The sequence below is a fragment of the Pinus tabuliformis genome, chromosome J (assembly GCF_031772625.1).
Source record: "Pinus tabuliformis cultivar Carrire ecotype Pingquan chromosome J, CPIR1, whole genome shotgun sequence".
Taxonomy (NCBI): Eukaryota; Viridiplantae; Streptophyta; class Pinopsida; order Pinales; family Pinaceae; genus Pinus; species Pinus tabuliformis.
The window spans coordinates 1,318,980,782-1,318,997,177 of NC_142295.1; positions in this window are offsets into that span (position 1 = coordinate 1,318,980,782).

The following is a 16,396-nucleotide window of genomic DNA, read 5'->3' on the forward strand; positions in this document are numbered from 1 at the left end:
CATTCAAAGTACCAACCCTAAGGTTGGACATAAATATTTTTATGTTATACGAGACAAGAAAAGAGCTATGAAGGAAACCATGTATAACTCTTTTCTTGTCTCGTATCATTGGGAGTTCCCTTATCATCTTTACCCCAAGCCTCACTCGCTCTAGTAAGCTTCTTCTAGCAAAGTGTGTTCAAAATTTGCATGCTAGTTGCTTAGCTTCATTGACTCCTTAGTCACCTTATGATGGACTTTTGTTGGCCTTACCAACTCAAACATTCCACAACTCCTATTCTTGCATTGTTCCAGTTAGAGTCCTGTGATTCATAATTTCAATTTATTATTGGTTATTTCCTTTCAGTGGATGAAATTGTAAATAATATTGTATTTATATATATATATATATATATATATATATATATATATATATATATATATATATATATATATATATATATGATGAAAAGAGGGTATAAAAAAATGTATATGAGAAAAAGAAAAAATAGAATAAAAATGAAAAAAAAACCCATGAAAAAATGTATGCAGGTGAGCAAATTGAAATGCTACCAAAAAGATAAAAAATGCATTAAAGTTAATTTAGAAATTTTTAAAATAAAAGTGTGTAGCTTGTTTAAATGCCACAAAGAAATAAATTGCATAGTTTAATCATATTGCTTAATCATGATTAAACTAAGTTAAAAAGGTTGCATAAATTAGATAATAAATCAACCATCAAGCATAATCTTGGTTGAAATCAATAGGTAGATTAGAGGAACATTAATCAAATGTATAAACTTGATTGATTGCATAAACATGCATTAGAATTGGTTATAAGAAACCTTAGGAAAATAGTATGGACTTGCTAATCAAAATGCACTCTTAGGATACCCGGATGCGGGTGTCACTATAGCCCATTTATGGAGGAGTAACTCGCCGCCGGCAGCTGTCCCTACACCTGGCTCACGAGCGCGAATCCCACAAACCCACCGCATTTTATATGAATTCTTCAGGGTACAGACTTATGGTCACACATTTGGTATTGAATGTGCGCTCAGCTCGAGAGGCCACGCAAGGTGATTTATCCATGGCTTGGCTTCTGGTTCATGCAATTGCCCTCCTCGGCTCCTTCTATTTCCGTCTGCTATTCTTCCTGCACCCCTGCTTCGTACTAGCAGCTTGGAAACTCATATGGTTTCTGATTTTGGCCTGGTCTGCTTGTTCTCGGCCCTTTCCCATTTGGTCCTGCCAAATTCCGTTCCCTGGTCTCTCAGTTAATTTGGAAATGGTTCGTCGTCGTGGAGTTTCTCGCCGTGGAGGCACCACTAGCAATCGAGGCCGCGCTTCTCAATCTGCTCCCCAGAACATTGTCCCTCTGGCCTCTGCCTCCCTGTCCTCTCTGCCCTCTAGTCATGGTAGGCCCCTCCTGCACAACTCCTTCCAAACAACCCGCTTCAAATTCCATAGTAGGCTCAATAAGCCCGTTTTGTCAGCTAGTATTACAGTAATCCTTGCTGAGGAGGAGGATAAGCCTAGTAGCTCGGCCCACACCACCACGTCTTAGTCTCAGGATGATAGCATTCTTCAGGGAGAGGTGGCTGGTGTCGTGTTCAATGGTGACAACATGCAGGAAGAAGGTAACATGCCTGAAGCTCCTCAGCCTCCGGTGGACTCTACATAGCGCAATGTGCTTGCAGGTGAGCCGGAGCATCCTCTTGGTGGCATTCCGAATTTGGAAACTCCTCCAGGTGGCAGCGACATGGGAGATGCAAACAACGTGGTTGTCACGTGGATAGGCTCTCCTAGCCAGGTGGAAAGGGATGCTCTCGACTCTCAGAAACATGTTTAATGAATTTGGTACAATGCCTATTGATGGCAATCTCTCTTCTGGTCTATTTCTTTTTTCTATTATGCTTCTCTGGATAATGCCAACTCTGTTTTGCTTCAGCTCTTGGTTTTGTATCGATATGCACCATTATAGTCCTATGAAATGTATCAGGTCATGGCTCAGCAAGCCATTGTTTTGGTCTAATTTTGCATATGGCTATCAGGGTAGAATGTTTATCAGCAAAGCCATAGTCGTCAATAGTACTGTAGTGTTAAACACAGCTCTGGTTTACACTTTTGTCTGTAAGGGACTTATAAAATATGCTTCAAGGTCTCTCAATCCCGGAAGGGTTGTCAAAGGGGTTTATGTGTATCAGAATATCTGGTTGAGGGCAGGCTTCAGCCCCCCTCTGAGGTCTTGACCTCTTTGTACATATATTTTCTCTTTTTTAATAGAAGTATCCTTTACGCAGAAAAAAAGAAAAAAAAATGCACTCTTAGGATAAATTAAGTATGTTTTAATATAAGTTAACCCTGCATGTAATGAGTTAACCGTGTCATTTAAACATGATTAATAAATTGTAATAATATGTGCTAATGCTAATGTTTGTTTTTTATAACAAAGTCGAAAGTGACAAAGACTTCATTTTTCGGTTTGCAGTATCGGGCGCACATCATCTGGCGGTTGTGATTTACCCCACCCAGATGAATGGCAGGGAATCAAGTTCGGACCCCCCCTTTCCCATTCTATCTTTATCAGCAGGGGGGCGAGGGGTCCGAAAAGTTGTTTTCCTATCCCTGGGCCCCACAATACGTGGCGAGCACTCATCACTTTGCACCCCCCTTGCTCCAAACCACTTACCACCTAACCCCCCGCTCCAAACCGCTTACCACCTACCCCCCCCCCACCCCGAAAATTTCTCATCTTCCCGCCAATATCTATCCGCATCCATCACATCATTCCTCTGCCACATCCCTACTTCCCCACCACTCCTATTTCACCACGTGGCCTCCCCACTCCTTTTATGTTGCAATCTTCCCATTACACCATACATGTTACCTCCCGAATGTTCACTAACTGAAAACCAATCCACTCCATAACAGACTAGAAGTAATGGAAAAACTCCTAATTTCTTATAAAAATCCCCAAATTGATCACTCTTGCTCCTTTCTGCTCCCCGTCCATTTCATAGAAACAGGTATGAGTTTTTTAAACATCCATCCCATTTGTTCGATTGCTTGGTCACCCTTGCAGATTCCAGTCAGCCATTTTCGACCATGTACCTGTCACAATGACTAGATTCCTCATCCGACATTCAAATTTTCCTGGGTAAAGAACAAACCTTCATCTTTGTTCCTGATATTCTGAGCAATGGCACCTAAGGGAAAGTCAAAGCAAACTAGTGAAAATCTGATGATCCCTGCTGCAATTGACTTAGACCATATACCATTGGCTGACCAACACTACAAAATTGAAAAGACGAAATGTGAGTTTGACTTGTTCGAACTGCCCAATTGGCTCAAACAAACTTTTTTGGACCAGAATGATGAAATCAACCTCTAGGAATCCCTATTGCCACAATTCATGTTTCCCCATATTCATCATTTCCCAGATTTTGTCATATGGTGTCAATTTAGATATATTCCTAGCCAGAGAGCCATTATGGCCTAAAATGGTGACATTTTGTTGACCATAACCCCAGAGTCCATTAACCAAATGCTACAAATCCCCCAAAATGACTCTTTGAGCCCTTTTCTATAGATTCCCTCATGGAACTCTACCAGAAGTTGACCTTCCCTCAGAGAGCTAGGATATTTTAGATTTTCCTACCAGAAGATGTTCAACTCCCAAAGAAGAATCCACCATACCCAACCTCTATGTTTCCTGAAAAAACTAAACAAATTGTGTCATTAGTATCTTGTCTACTAGGATACCACTCATAGCAATGGGTAGATGAGCATATTTTAGGTTTTTTGTCCATCTTCTCCATAGAATAAAAACCTTCCTTAATATTAATTTTAGTCAATTCCTTGTAGACATCATCCATGACCAATTCCTCAAGATCGCAATAGAAGGAATCTTTAAACATTCATCATTATTAGTGTACATGTTTTTGTTTCATCAGGCAAACATATTTCCAACAACCTTGTAGAAATTGGATGATCAAGGTAATGCACAATTAGTTATACAGTGGACCTCTTTAGTAAGGAAGAATTCAAGTGATTTCACCTCCAGTGACTTCATTGACTAGTTTATCTATACAGTGGTGTGTCTTCTAAAAAACAATGTGGAACCTAGTATAGGTTCTGAGATTCAAAGAACCTTACACCTCAGTGATCAAGCCAAAACAGGAGACTGGTACTTGTACCAGAGCTACATATAAATTAGGGTGTATGGATGCGAGCTATCAACATACAGATTGCCAAAATATGTTCCTATGATAATTTTCTCATTGGATTATATCAAGCAAATGATCAATATGGATGATTTTAATTTTGTATCAGCCAAGAAGAAGGCCCAATTCAAGATCAAAAGACGGGTGGAACCATTTATATGCAACAATAGAGCCATAGACACTAAGGCAGATACCCTTCTCAAGAAGATAAACTTTCAGTTAAGTTTCACTTGGTCCTAGACCCCTTTGACATAATTTCGAGTCTGAGAGTGGAGTAGAAGCCACTCCTTATTCTCATACTCCCACACCCAAACTTGAGAATTTTATGAACAAATATCAATGGGAGGAGAACACCTTGCAGGAAGTTGAGGAGCAAATTTTATCTACAATCACCTCATAGACACTAGTCCCTTGGGAGAAGCATGATAAAATGCCTAGAGAAGAAGAGTCTTCTCTAATGACAGAAATTGAAGCCAAGCAGTTCTTAATTTATATAAAGAAACCTAAAAAGAATCCATAACCAGTTTTTATGTAGAATGAAGAAGGATAGACTACTATAGTCATGACAGGTAAACATGTTTCAACAACGCCAGAAGACATTTTTGTAGGCTCTTCATCTTCCTCAGCCTCACATGATCCTTTGGATTCAACACAAACAACAGACTTGGTTCAAGGCCAAACAGAGCCCAATATTTTTTTCTAAGTACAAAGAAATAAAGCAGAAGAATGAGATGCTAAAGGCGAGTACATACACTCAGTTTTGGAAGCAAATTGCTTCTTCCCAACACAGGCTTCTTTCATCCTTTGATATTGAACAAGGAAGAACGCAAAGGGATTTCTTGCAAGCACAGTTTATGTTGTCCATGATAACTACTAAAATAAACTTTTAGTTTTATTAGTCAAGGTTTTCCACCACTAATCTTTTCATCTATCTATCGTTTTTTTGAAAGAGGTTGTTGTGCTTTATATTATATATTAAGGAGGAAGAACATGTCCATTCTATTTGTTTTGGATAAATTCCCATATTCCCATATTCTCATCCCATTACACCTATTCCAACTCTAACCATTACCCATTCCTACCATAGTCGTGTTTCCCATTCCAACTCTAGCCACATTTCCTACTTTCAAACTCTAGTCGCATTAATCCATTTTCAAACTATAGCCGTGACCCATTCCCCTTTGAAAAACTTCATAAAATATGTCACAGTCCTTTTATAAGGCTAGACCCGCAAAACATATCGCTATCAGCCCTTCCCTTTTTCCCTTGCATATATCTCCGCCCGTCCCCCTTCCCGATTGCAATTGCGATATTGTATATCGCAATATCCATTCCCGTCGATTATCATATCCAAGTCCTCCTATGTTGGCTGATTGCGATATTACATCCTTTGTCGATTGTGATATCGCTTAATTCTCCGCCGATATCGCATATCTCTTAGTTCTTTATCGATATCGTATACTGCAAAACCCTCCACCGATATCGCACATCTCTTAGTTCTTTGCCGATATCGTATACCGCAAAACCCTCTGCCGATATCACATAAAACCACATCCCTTGCCAATTGCGACATTATTCCACCCACTTATTACGATAACTCTCCTTGTTGACTTGGATTTCTGTTATGCTGCCAACTGCAATATCCCTTCTCTGGTCAATTGTGATATCGCAATCGGCGATTGCATATTCAAAGTTCCTGCTCCCTGAAATCCTTTTCGACTTGCAATTGCAATCTGCAAGAACCCTCCCCGGATGCGATTTTTTATGCAATGTGTTCTATAAACCGTCACGTCCGGAAAATCAGGAAATTACTATGAATCAGTGTTAAGAGGACCCTCTCCTATGTTGCAATTGTGATTTAAAAAAGGCCCAGATCAATGGCTCAGGTTAAATCAACTCGGATCAACGGTCCAGATCAACGAACGTTAAAGTATTCCACTTCTGCTTCTTGAGACAGCGAGGGTGTTTTTCGACATTTCTTCAGCAGCATGGTCATCAAACAAAGCGCAAAGAACGCAGGGAAACAAGACATAGAAGGAAGTGAAACAAAGAGGCAGCAAGACATAAAGACAACGAGGCACTCTTAGCATGTTTTACCAGAAACAACACAACAAGATTTCGAAGAGCCAGATGTTTGATTTTCCACAAATACAGTGCCATGCTAAAACAGTTTGATTTTCGTTAATAATTGTAACTGTTATATAGGTTATGTTCATACGACTCCCATTTGTATTCGAACTCTATTGTAACATAAATTCCTATGAAGGCTCAAAGTTTTATTAATCATATAGGATTAGATCTCATAGATATCAATGGAATCTAGCCCAGGTGGCAGATTTTGTAAAAGAGATCTTTCTCTATAAATATGTAGATTCTTGACTCTGCGTGGGGAATCGATGATGTGAGAACCAATGTTGTATTGTTTACAATTAATAGAAAATATAGTTGCATCATACTCTATTTTGGCCTGAGATTCATTCTAGTTTCAGTCCTATCCTATCATACTCCTTTGTTATTAGTTTTCAGAGCTTATTTGATTACATGGAATTCAATGTTCAATTGCTCCAACTTCCTTCAATTTGTTGTGATTATTGTGAATGTCCATTTCCACATTAGTAAACCAAAGATGCCTCAACTTCCATAAAGCAATGTTGTTTTTTGTTGTTTCTCTTTAATTGGCTCCATGCCCAATGGTGTCTATCCTCACACTCTTTCACCTAAAAAATCACATAGAAAACCAGAGTTAGCCATCTGTATTTAAAAAAAATGAGAGAGCCCTCCAAAATTGGAAGGGCTAACTTCCATTAAAAAATTGGTTTGAAATAGTTACGCTAGGTTAAAGGGTTGACATAGCCCAACCCCCACCAGCTCGGTTGATAACATGTTCCTTTCCTAAATCACTAGCAAACTACAAGAATACAATCTTCTCCTTTGACACAAGTCAAATCCATCCGATTGATCAGATGGATATGCACAAATAGACTGGGGAGATGTTATACTCCACTCTAACTAATATTGCCATGACAGCTTTAAAACTACAGGCCTCCATCAACGACATACAGTCCCAGTTAAAGTTGGAGAAGATCACATTTGTGGCAAAAGATACTAGAATTAAATCATTAGAGGGCTTAGTCATTAAGCTAGGTTTTGACCCCAGTGATGTAAAGGAAGTGGAGGAGATTGTAAAGAAGAAGAATGCAGATATAGCAGCTTTGAGGAAGCAACTCAAGCTTCCATCTATAGAGGATCCACAGACCAAGGAAATGGGAGAACTGGAAAAGCAAAAGGAAGACATGTTCAAGATAATAATTGAACAGAATGTCCATATCAGAGAAATGGAGGTGGAATTAAAAAAGTTGCTCAAGGAAAAGGAGAAATCCTCACAACTAGCCATTTTTCCACTTACAACAGTACAAATTGCAGTTGCAGGAGCAACAAAGGCTTCAACATCAAAAACATCACCAACACCAACTACAGATTCTACCACCGAATTGGTTAAAGCCATGTAGGAGATGTCCATACAGGGAAAGGAGATTGAAGAATTTATAGGAACAAAAATTGAAGAATGCTACCTCCTATATAGCAGAATCACAAAAATCTCATAGGCTTGCTCAAAGAATATATTTTTTAGAAAGTGAGTTAGTAATGGCTCAAAATCTAGCACAAACTAAAGAAAACATATGGACAAATATCAATCAAGCTATGACTGAGATTTGGCCATCAATCCAAATCATTTTCAAGCAGGAAGAGTTAATACAAAGGTCAAAAACATTGATAGAACAAGTGAGGGAAATATTGGGAGACAAGCCAACTAAAGCAGCAACGTTGATCAAAATGCTAAATTCTAATACCAGAGAAGAATTAGATGAGCTAAAGATTTAAGATAGCACTAAAACCATCTTAGAAATAAAGAAGGTTTTGCATAAGAGAAACTTTATGGTTCAATTAGAGAACAAATGCCAGAATTTGGAAACTGTTGTCCAAAGATTTCATGCTAGGTTTAATCTACTGAATCAAAGAGGTTTGCCAATTTTTGTGGCTTTGACTGGTAGGTTATCATTTTGAGTGACAACAATAAAAAACTTTACACTATTTCCAAAGATAAATCCATGTTTGCAGGGGTAAAAGGAAGTATGACATGCAAAGCTTTCTTAGAGGCTTTAGATTTTAATCTCATCATCAAACATGAGATTAAACATATTTTCATCAATAGACCTACCTTTGAGAAATATACTGAAGTTGATGAAACATATAGAAAGATAATAAAACTTTCTATCCCCAGTGAAGACTGATGGGATCGTAACCCCATGTGGTAGGCGAGTTGGTAATTGCACTGCGGTGTTGTTCGACGTTCGTCTATAAAGCGGACTTTGTATTTGAGGTCACGAGTTCAAATCCTCGGACTTACCTGGAGCTGTGTTATAGCGAGCAGGCACAGTTCCCAGGGGTTATAATGGTGGCGGCCAGAATCGGCCCCATGTTACGCAAGTTGCGATGTTGTCCCAATTTTAGATTCCCCTGTCAACAAAAAAAAAAAAAGACCAATGGGATAACTTGTGTGAATTGCTTAAGTGAAACATTTTTCATCTCAGACAGCAAGGCAACACATTTTTGGGACCAGTCATCAACATTGGTCCTCGACAATAGTGCCAGCAGCTCCAACAATTCTGAATTCCTAATTTTTTTATTATTTATGTAATCTATTTTAGATATTTTAGGATTATGTCTTGATATTTAGACATCAAGATATTTTGTAATTATTTGTGTATAAGTACTTCATAATAAGAAGTGATAGAGGTTGATGTTTATGTAAAGAAAGGACCATTGATGTAAATTTGTTCCACAGAGTTCCAGTGGACACATTTCAGTAATGCAGAAGCTTTTTCAGGATTCATATGTCATATTTTTTGGTGAAGTGATGTTCTCTTTCATTATTGTATTTTCTTTGTTTTCATATGTGTTTCTTTTCTCTATTGTTTTAAGGAAAATTAAGTTCAGGATTTGTCTCAATAGCACCTTGTTCTGGCTTAAAACAATATAAATGTTTTCCACTAAAGTTAAGCAATAGAATTCTTAATTTCTCTCTTCTTAATGGACTCTTAATCATTTCTTCTTTTTCAATCTCATTAAACATATAAGGTACAATAAATCTACCTACCTTGCCCTGTTAGAGCTATCTGTAAATGATGAAATAAATCCATTCAAAGTATATTGACCCCATTACCCAATGGTGTATTATTACATTATCAACCAAACAACCAAACCAAATCTAAAACCAAACCATTGAGCTTTCACAACTAGCCTAATATCTCAATATAAAAAAATCTAAATTTGAAAGAGAGATCCCTTTCTGAAGCTAGCAAGGCTAGATCCCAGCTTCCAAAGTAGTTTTCTGGTTACCTTTGTATTTCTTTTGCATTCTTAGGAAATACATAGTGCTAACATTCTGGTGACCATACTGGGGAATGAAAAAAATTGATTCATCTTTAAGTTTCCCAGAAAACTAAAATTCATCTCAGTGATTAAAATTTCCATTTCTAAAATTTGAGGTAAGATTTTTTGTTTTTCATAAGAGTGTATAAAATTTGATAACTATACATATTTTGTAATACATCTGGCTCCCAAAAGAATACATACTCGAGCCAACCTATATCTCAATCCCCCATAGATTGTAGACAACCCTGAATCGATCCTTAGAAGGAAGAGCCCAACTAAAATCCAGGGAAGTAACAACCCTCCATCTAAAGCTCAATCTCTCCCTGTAGGTTTTGAGAATTTAGATAAAGTTGATATTGGGTTGGATCTAGATTTTGAGCATATTTTATTTAGAACCAAGTCATATACTTGGATACCTCAAATAGTGGTTGACGAGAATATATTCAAACCTCACATTTTAAAACCTCAAGCTGATAAATCTGATCTTGATGATGATGCCATTAAACAATTTGAAAAACTTGAGAAACTAGTATCTAAACTAGATCAGGCCATACAGACATCTTGTGAGTCCCCTAAAACTGCATCGTCTTCCTCCACTACTTCATCCCCAAAACCACTTAATAATTCTCCAAAAAAATTCATCCCACCCAAAACTTCCCTTGTCCATACCACTCTTTTCCAAACTCTTGTTGTTTATGTTCCCTTAGAATTTTCTTTCATTTCCACTACCTCTCCAGTAATTACTCCCATTACCATCCCAACTATTTCATCTTCAATCCCTACCACTACACCTATTTCATCTTCAATCCCTACCATCCCTGCATCTACAAAGCAAATTATTATTACACCTTCTTTCATACCTTCCATACCCATACCTATTGTAGTTCCTTTTGTACCTCACATACCAGCCATGGCAATATGCCATATAACTATGCTTAGAGATTGCCACAATTTGATGGTACAAGTCTTGTGACAGCACAACAACATATTGATAGAATGAATGACTTCTCTGACTTAGAAGAAGTCGATGATGATGATGTTAAAATTAGGTTGTTTTCTCAAATTTTAGCAGGAGAATTTAAGAAGTGGTATAGGGAATTACCAGCCGGGAGCGTAGTTGATTTACCTCAGTTTCACCAAAGTTTTCTTACTAGATGGGAAACTAAAAAGAATCCCCTTCAAATTCTAAATGAATATATAACTTAAAGAGGGCTCCAAATGAGACTGTTGAAGATTATTGTGCTAGTTTTAACCGTGTCTATAATTCCATTCCTGCTACTATAAAACCCCCACCAGGATTAGCCTTTATTCATTTTCCCGAAGGATTTGATGTAGACATCGCCTATCAGTTAAGAGAAAGAGACCCAACCACTCTTGAAGAGATGCGAATAAATGTTGTTAAGGTAGAGGCTAATTTATTAGCCGAAAGAGCTAAATTGACAATAGAAAGAAGGGTGACTATCAAGGAGGAACCTACCTCCTCTTCATCATATTCGAAACTAGATAATCTAGTTAAAACTATGGAAAAAATGATGGAGAGGATTGGTGGGCTCCAGTATTGTAGCAATAATGCTACAACTCCTGGAGCTTCCTTGTCTAATTTTATCAACCCGGTAGTTCGTAACAAACTTGGAAGCGACGGTGCTGTATGCACAAGTACTAGCTCTTGTCGCAGCTGTCACTTGGTCAGCTGGCACAAGTCCGCTAGGGCTCAAGCCAACTTCTATGAGTTCTCAGAAGAAGCTTTTTAACTGATGAACGAAAGCTAACTCAAAGGAAATTAACCTAGTCTGCAAAACTGAACTGAAAGCCAACGAGAAATGAAAACCCTAGGCAAACCCTAATTCTACCAGCTAGTCCTTCTGATGCAACGGTGGGAATGCAACTATTGAAAGTGATGCCATTACTTCTATTAAGGTGAGATGCATGTGTCTAGTCTACTTTCATCTGAAGAGAACATATTTTTGTATTTTTGCCCAAGTTGTTGGAATTATTATGCATGTGCTTCTAACTGGGTCTTGACTGTGCAGGGATAGATCAAGGGGAGGAATGCTTGGAAGAGGTCAGGAAGGCTCAGAGAGGGTCTAAGGAGTCCCTAACATCCTTTCAGAGAAGTTCACAAAGTTTAGATGCCTAGCAACCGTGTTTATGAGCTTCTACAGGAAGTCTGCAGGGGTTCTACAAGATGTTCAGGATTTCTACAGGAAGTTCAGTAATTCCTACAGGATGTTCTACAATCGGATTGTTGGGTGATGGATGAGTGGAAGATGATGTATGGATGGATAGGGAGGTAGGAGGGGAGCTTGTGATGGCTTATGGACAAAGAGATGAGATGAAGAGGGGGTGTGCTAAGCTGGTTGGTATAAAGGAGGGTAGAGGGAATGGAAAGCCGAAAAGGTAGAATAACGTGGGTAATAGAAGAGTTGGGAGGCAAGTGGTCTAACTGGGAGATGAGCAGATGGCCTAGGCATGGCTTAGAAGGATAAGGGAGTAGTACTGCACAGTGTAAATGAAACAAATCATCCATGTCTTGCACATAACCGAAATTTCATCAACCTATTCTAACTGTTTTTATAAAACCAAAGAACAGCAACGTGATTTTTAAGGAAAATCATGCATGGTACTGAAGCAAAGAATCATTCCACAAGATCTGAACGCATGGAAACTGCTACAAACGAGAGCATTGCATTAAATATTGCATGGACATGTAAAACAATGATTTTGGTGGGTGGCACTATCTGCAATTCCAGCCCCTAAACAGAGGTGAAAGTGAGTGTGCAGTCAACCCTTTTTGGAACTCTTATTAACTCCAATCTCCTTACTCTATCCTAACCTACTGAAGCAACTATGTTCATAAAACTAACCTACTTAACCACACCAAGAAATCAACTCAACAAACTGTGTTTCCAAATGCATGTAAAGGAAAAGAAATACAATGCTGAAAGAAAGGTAACAATACAAAGGAAGGAAGCCTTAGGCTCTCAGGTTGGGCCCAACTCCGAGAGCTATGGCTCCTTTAAGAACTCAGAACTGAACTCAAATCTGCCTGCTTTTCATTAAAAGATAATAGTCATAAGTCAAATAACATGCCAAAGATGGCTTACAAAAGAGCAAAACAGAGCTATCAGCTCGTAGTTCAGAATCTGCAACAAGGTTTCAAAAGTCCCCCTCGAAGGCTACAGCCTCATCATTTATACATTACGAGGGCCAAGCTGGCCTCCTAAATTAGTGGGGTTTGGCTGACCAAACTAAGAGTAATCTGCTGCTTCCTCAAAATCCGTTTGGTTGCCTTCTAGCTCGGTGGTGATGGCTATTGGACAAGGATAATTTTAGGGGCGAATGTTCGCCCTTTGGCGAAATTAAGGGGTTTTAAATTTTTAGTGGGCGAATATTTTGTATCATAGTACATTTTTACAAATCACCTCAAATAGCCCACCTTATTTTAAGGGAGAGGGTAAAAAAGGTAAATTTAGCCCTTGAAATTAGGACTTACAACCTTCCATTCGCCCATTTTCAAGAATAGGTTTTATTTTAGTGAATCCATTTGCCCATTTTCAAGAATAGGTTTTATTTAAGTGAATCCTATGGGCCAAATACCATATTTATAAAAGAGGTATGGTAAATTAATAAAAATATAAATAAATGAGAGGTATGGTAAATAAATAAAACATTTTTTATATTTACTCCATAAGTCACCTTATATACATGTAAGGGTGTAAACAAATAAAAATATAAGTAAAGTGGAGGTATGGTAAATAAATAAAACGTCTTTTTATACTTACTCAAAAGGTATGGTAAATAAATAAAAATATAAATAAACTAGACGTATCGTAAATAAATAAAACCTCTTTTTATATTTAGTCCATAACCCTCGTTCTATTTATGAAGGCTCAAGAAAAAGGTTTTATTTAAGTGAATCCTATGGGCCAAATACCATATTTGTAAAAGAGGTATGGTAAATTAATAATAATATAAATAAACGAGAGGTATGGTAAACAAATAAAACATTTTTTTATATTTACTCCATAAGTCACCTTATATTTACGAACACTAAAAAAATGGGTTATATTTAGGTGAAACCTATGGCCAAAATACTATGGGACAAATACCATGGACTAGATTGTTATTAATACCATGCAAAAAACCATTATTAACCCTAATATTAGAATTAATAAAAATAAAAATGGCACATGGTATTGACCCATGGTATTCACCAAAATGGCACATGGTATTGACCCATGGTATTCACCTGGAATGTAGCCTATTTAAATGGGGGAATTAAACCAGCATGTAGCCTATGCTAAGATTCACTAGGACTTTACAAAGTTTTATTATTTAGTGAAAGACTCGCCAAGATCTTACAAGATTTTATAATTGAGTAAAATATTTGCCATGCCTGGTGAGAGATTCGCCAAAAAATTATATATACATATTATATTATTGATAAAATTGCCTTCCATTTTTCCTATATACCATGGAGATTCGCCCATTTATTATATTTATAAATTTAGGGGGGGTTCTTAAAATTTTCCCTGCTGTTGGAGCTCGGAGTTGGGGGTGAAGATCACGAGGAAGGCCATTCAATGCTGTGGACAACCTTCCTACAAAATCTCAATCCCATCTTGGCTGTCTCCTAGCCCTCATCTGCGTGGTTTTGCTCCATTAAATGTCAAAAAACCTGAAATAAACATGTGTTAGCCACCTAGGAATAGTGACTGCCCTCATTCGTACAAATGACATAAATATACTAAAAAATGATGCATAAGTTATGAAAAATGAAGGGTTGAGCAAGGGTAGTTAGGCCAAATGAGCCCAAAATGTTACCAAATTTGGGGCTCATCATCACCCCCCAGCTAAAATGATTGCTCATCCTTGAGCAACTAATCCAGCTCCTCATCCTTCATTGCCTTTACTGCCACCCTCACATCCCAAGCTTCTGCAGTAGTGTCCTCCTTACTGACATGGAACCCAGCCTTTCTTTCCACCTCTTCCCACTGTTCATGCTCATCTTTCTCTGTGATGCCTTCCATCAATCCTAACAGCAGAGGTGGGCTTAGCTTGAGGCCAATCCAGCTGGCCTGGAGGTTTTGCATGGATTTCTTATAAAGGGGCACCCATACTAGAGCTTCCCTCATTCGAGTTGGAGTATGATATTCTCTGATTTTTAGACTGTGGGCCAATGTATTCCATCGACGAGTGCAAGCTTGAACACAGTTTTCCCCTAGCAGTCTCTCCATATCCTCGAAATGCGCTATGGCCTGGGCCTACTGATCCATATATTTCAATAAAGCTTGAGGGTTTGTGGATAAGTGTTGGTGTGCCGATATTAATGCAGTTGGATCCCCTGGTTCTGCTCTAATTAGTAATGGCTCATTCAGCTCTCGGTTCATGACCGCTTTGGCTTCTGCTGCTCTTTTGTCTTCATGGTTCAACCATGAGGCCAATGCCATTAACTGCATATCCCTTAAGACCGTGTTGGGATCCCATGAAGTCACATTAGGAAGGGCCAAATTATGGAGGTAGAACTCCGATAGTTTGGCCTTATCCTCTGATGAACTGGTATTGCATAATTCAGTGAACTGCTGCGGGTCTTGGAGCTGAGAGATACCCCTTTGCGCCAAGGTATTGATTTGAAATTGTAGCCATTGGTCTCTCAGGTACAGGCCATAGGATTTGGCCGGCTGTCTGCATTGTATAGCATCCATGGCCCAACTGGCCATGCAGGCCAATTGTGCCTCTTTCTGCTGCAGCTGCTGTTTGAGAGCTTGCACCTCCATTTGCGCTTGCAATTCTGTTTCCTGTAGATGCGTGGTTGGCTCCCCAAGACTGACTTGCAGTTCCTCTCTGCCTTGCTGTTCTGCTGTGATGTCCCCTGAGGATGTGCTTGTTCCTCTCCTCAGCTCCTGTAGCTGCAGTCTAAGTTTTTCGTTTTCTTCCTGTAGGAACACCCGCTGGCAATTTTCCACGTGTTTAGCCATAGCTAATTCCTTTCTTGCCTCCTTGAGTTGCTCCTCCAAGGGGCCTATGTCTGCCACACCTTTTGATTTGGCTATTTTCATCCACGTGTGGGTTCGTACTCTCTCTTCCTCCAATGCAAAGAACAGTGGCACAGTGAATTTCTGTGGTATAATTTTGCCAGCTTCTAAGAAGTTATAATATGAGCTCAGACTTGGCTGAGGGCTAGGCTCCGGAATATGCTCTTTCTCTTCCTCTCTTGGTGGCTCTACTTCGTCCTCCCTCGGTGGTGATGAGGGTGCTTCTCCTTCCATCCTCTCTGTCTCCTTAAGCCAGGCTAAGGTTTCCTGTAGAGCAGCCTCAGCATCCTGTAGCCGGGCTTTTGAGGCCAACTGGTCCAACCTCTATTTTCAAGTAGTTGTTTTCGGGTTCCCCCTCTCATAGGTGACTGATATCTTTGAGGGGGACCTCTCCCTGGGTGAAGTAGGGGCGTCCTCTATAGTGATTGGGCTGCTGGATGGAGGCTGTGGCTTGCCCGTTTTTATTCTCACACTTCTCCTAGCTTTAAAATATAGAGGGGCTTCCCTCTTTCTCTTCTCCTTTGGCTTAGGAGGTGTACTGAGGGCGGCCAGCACGGCTGCTGCCTCCCTTGCAAGAATGTTGGCTTTCTTTTCCTTGGGTTTTCCTTTCTCAGGGCTTCTTGTAGAAGGCCCTTTTTCAGCTGATTTCTGGCTTCCTGTAGAAACAGGTGGCACCGTTTTAGTTTGTTTTTCTGAGTGGGTTTTGCTTTTTGACTTGGT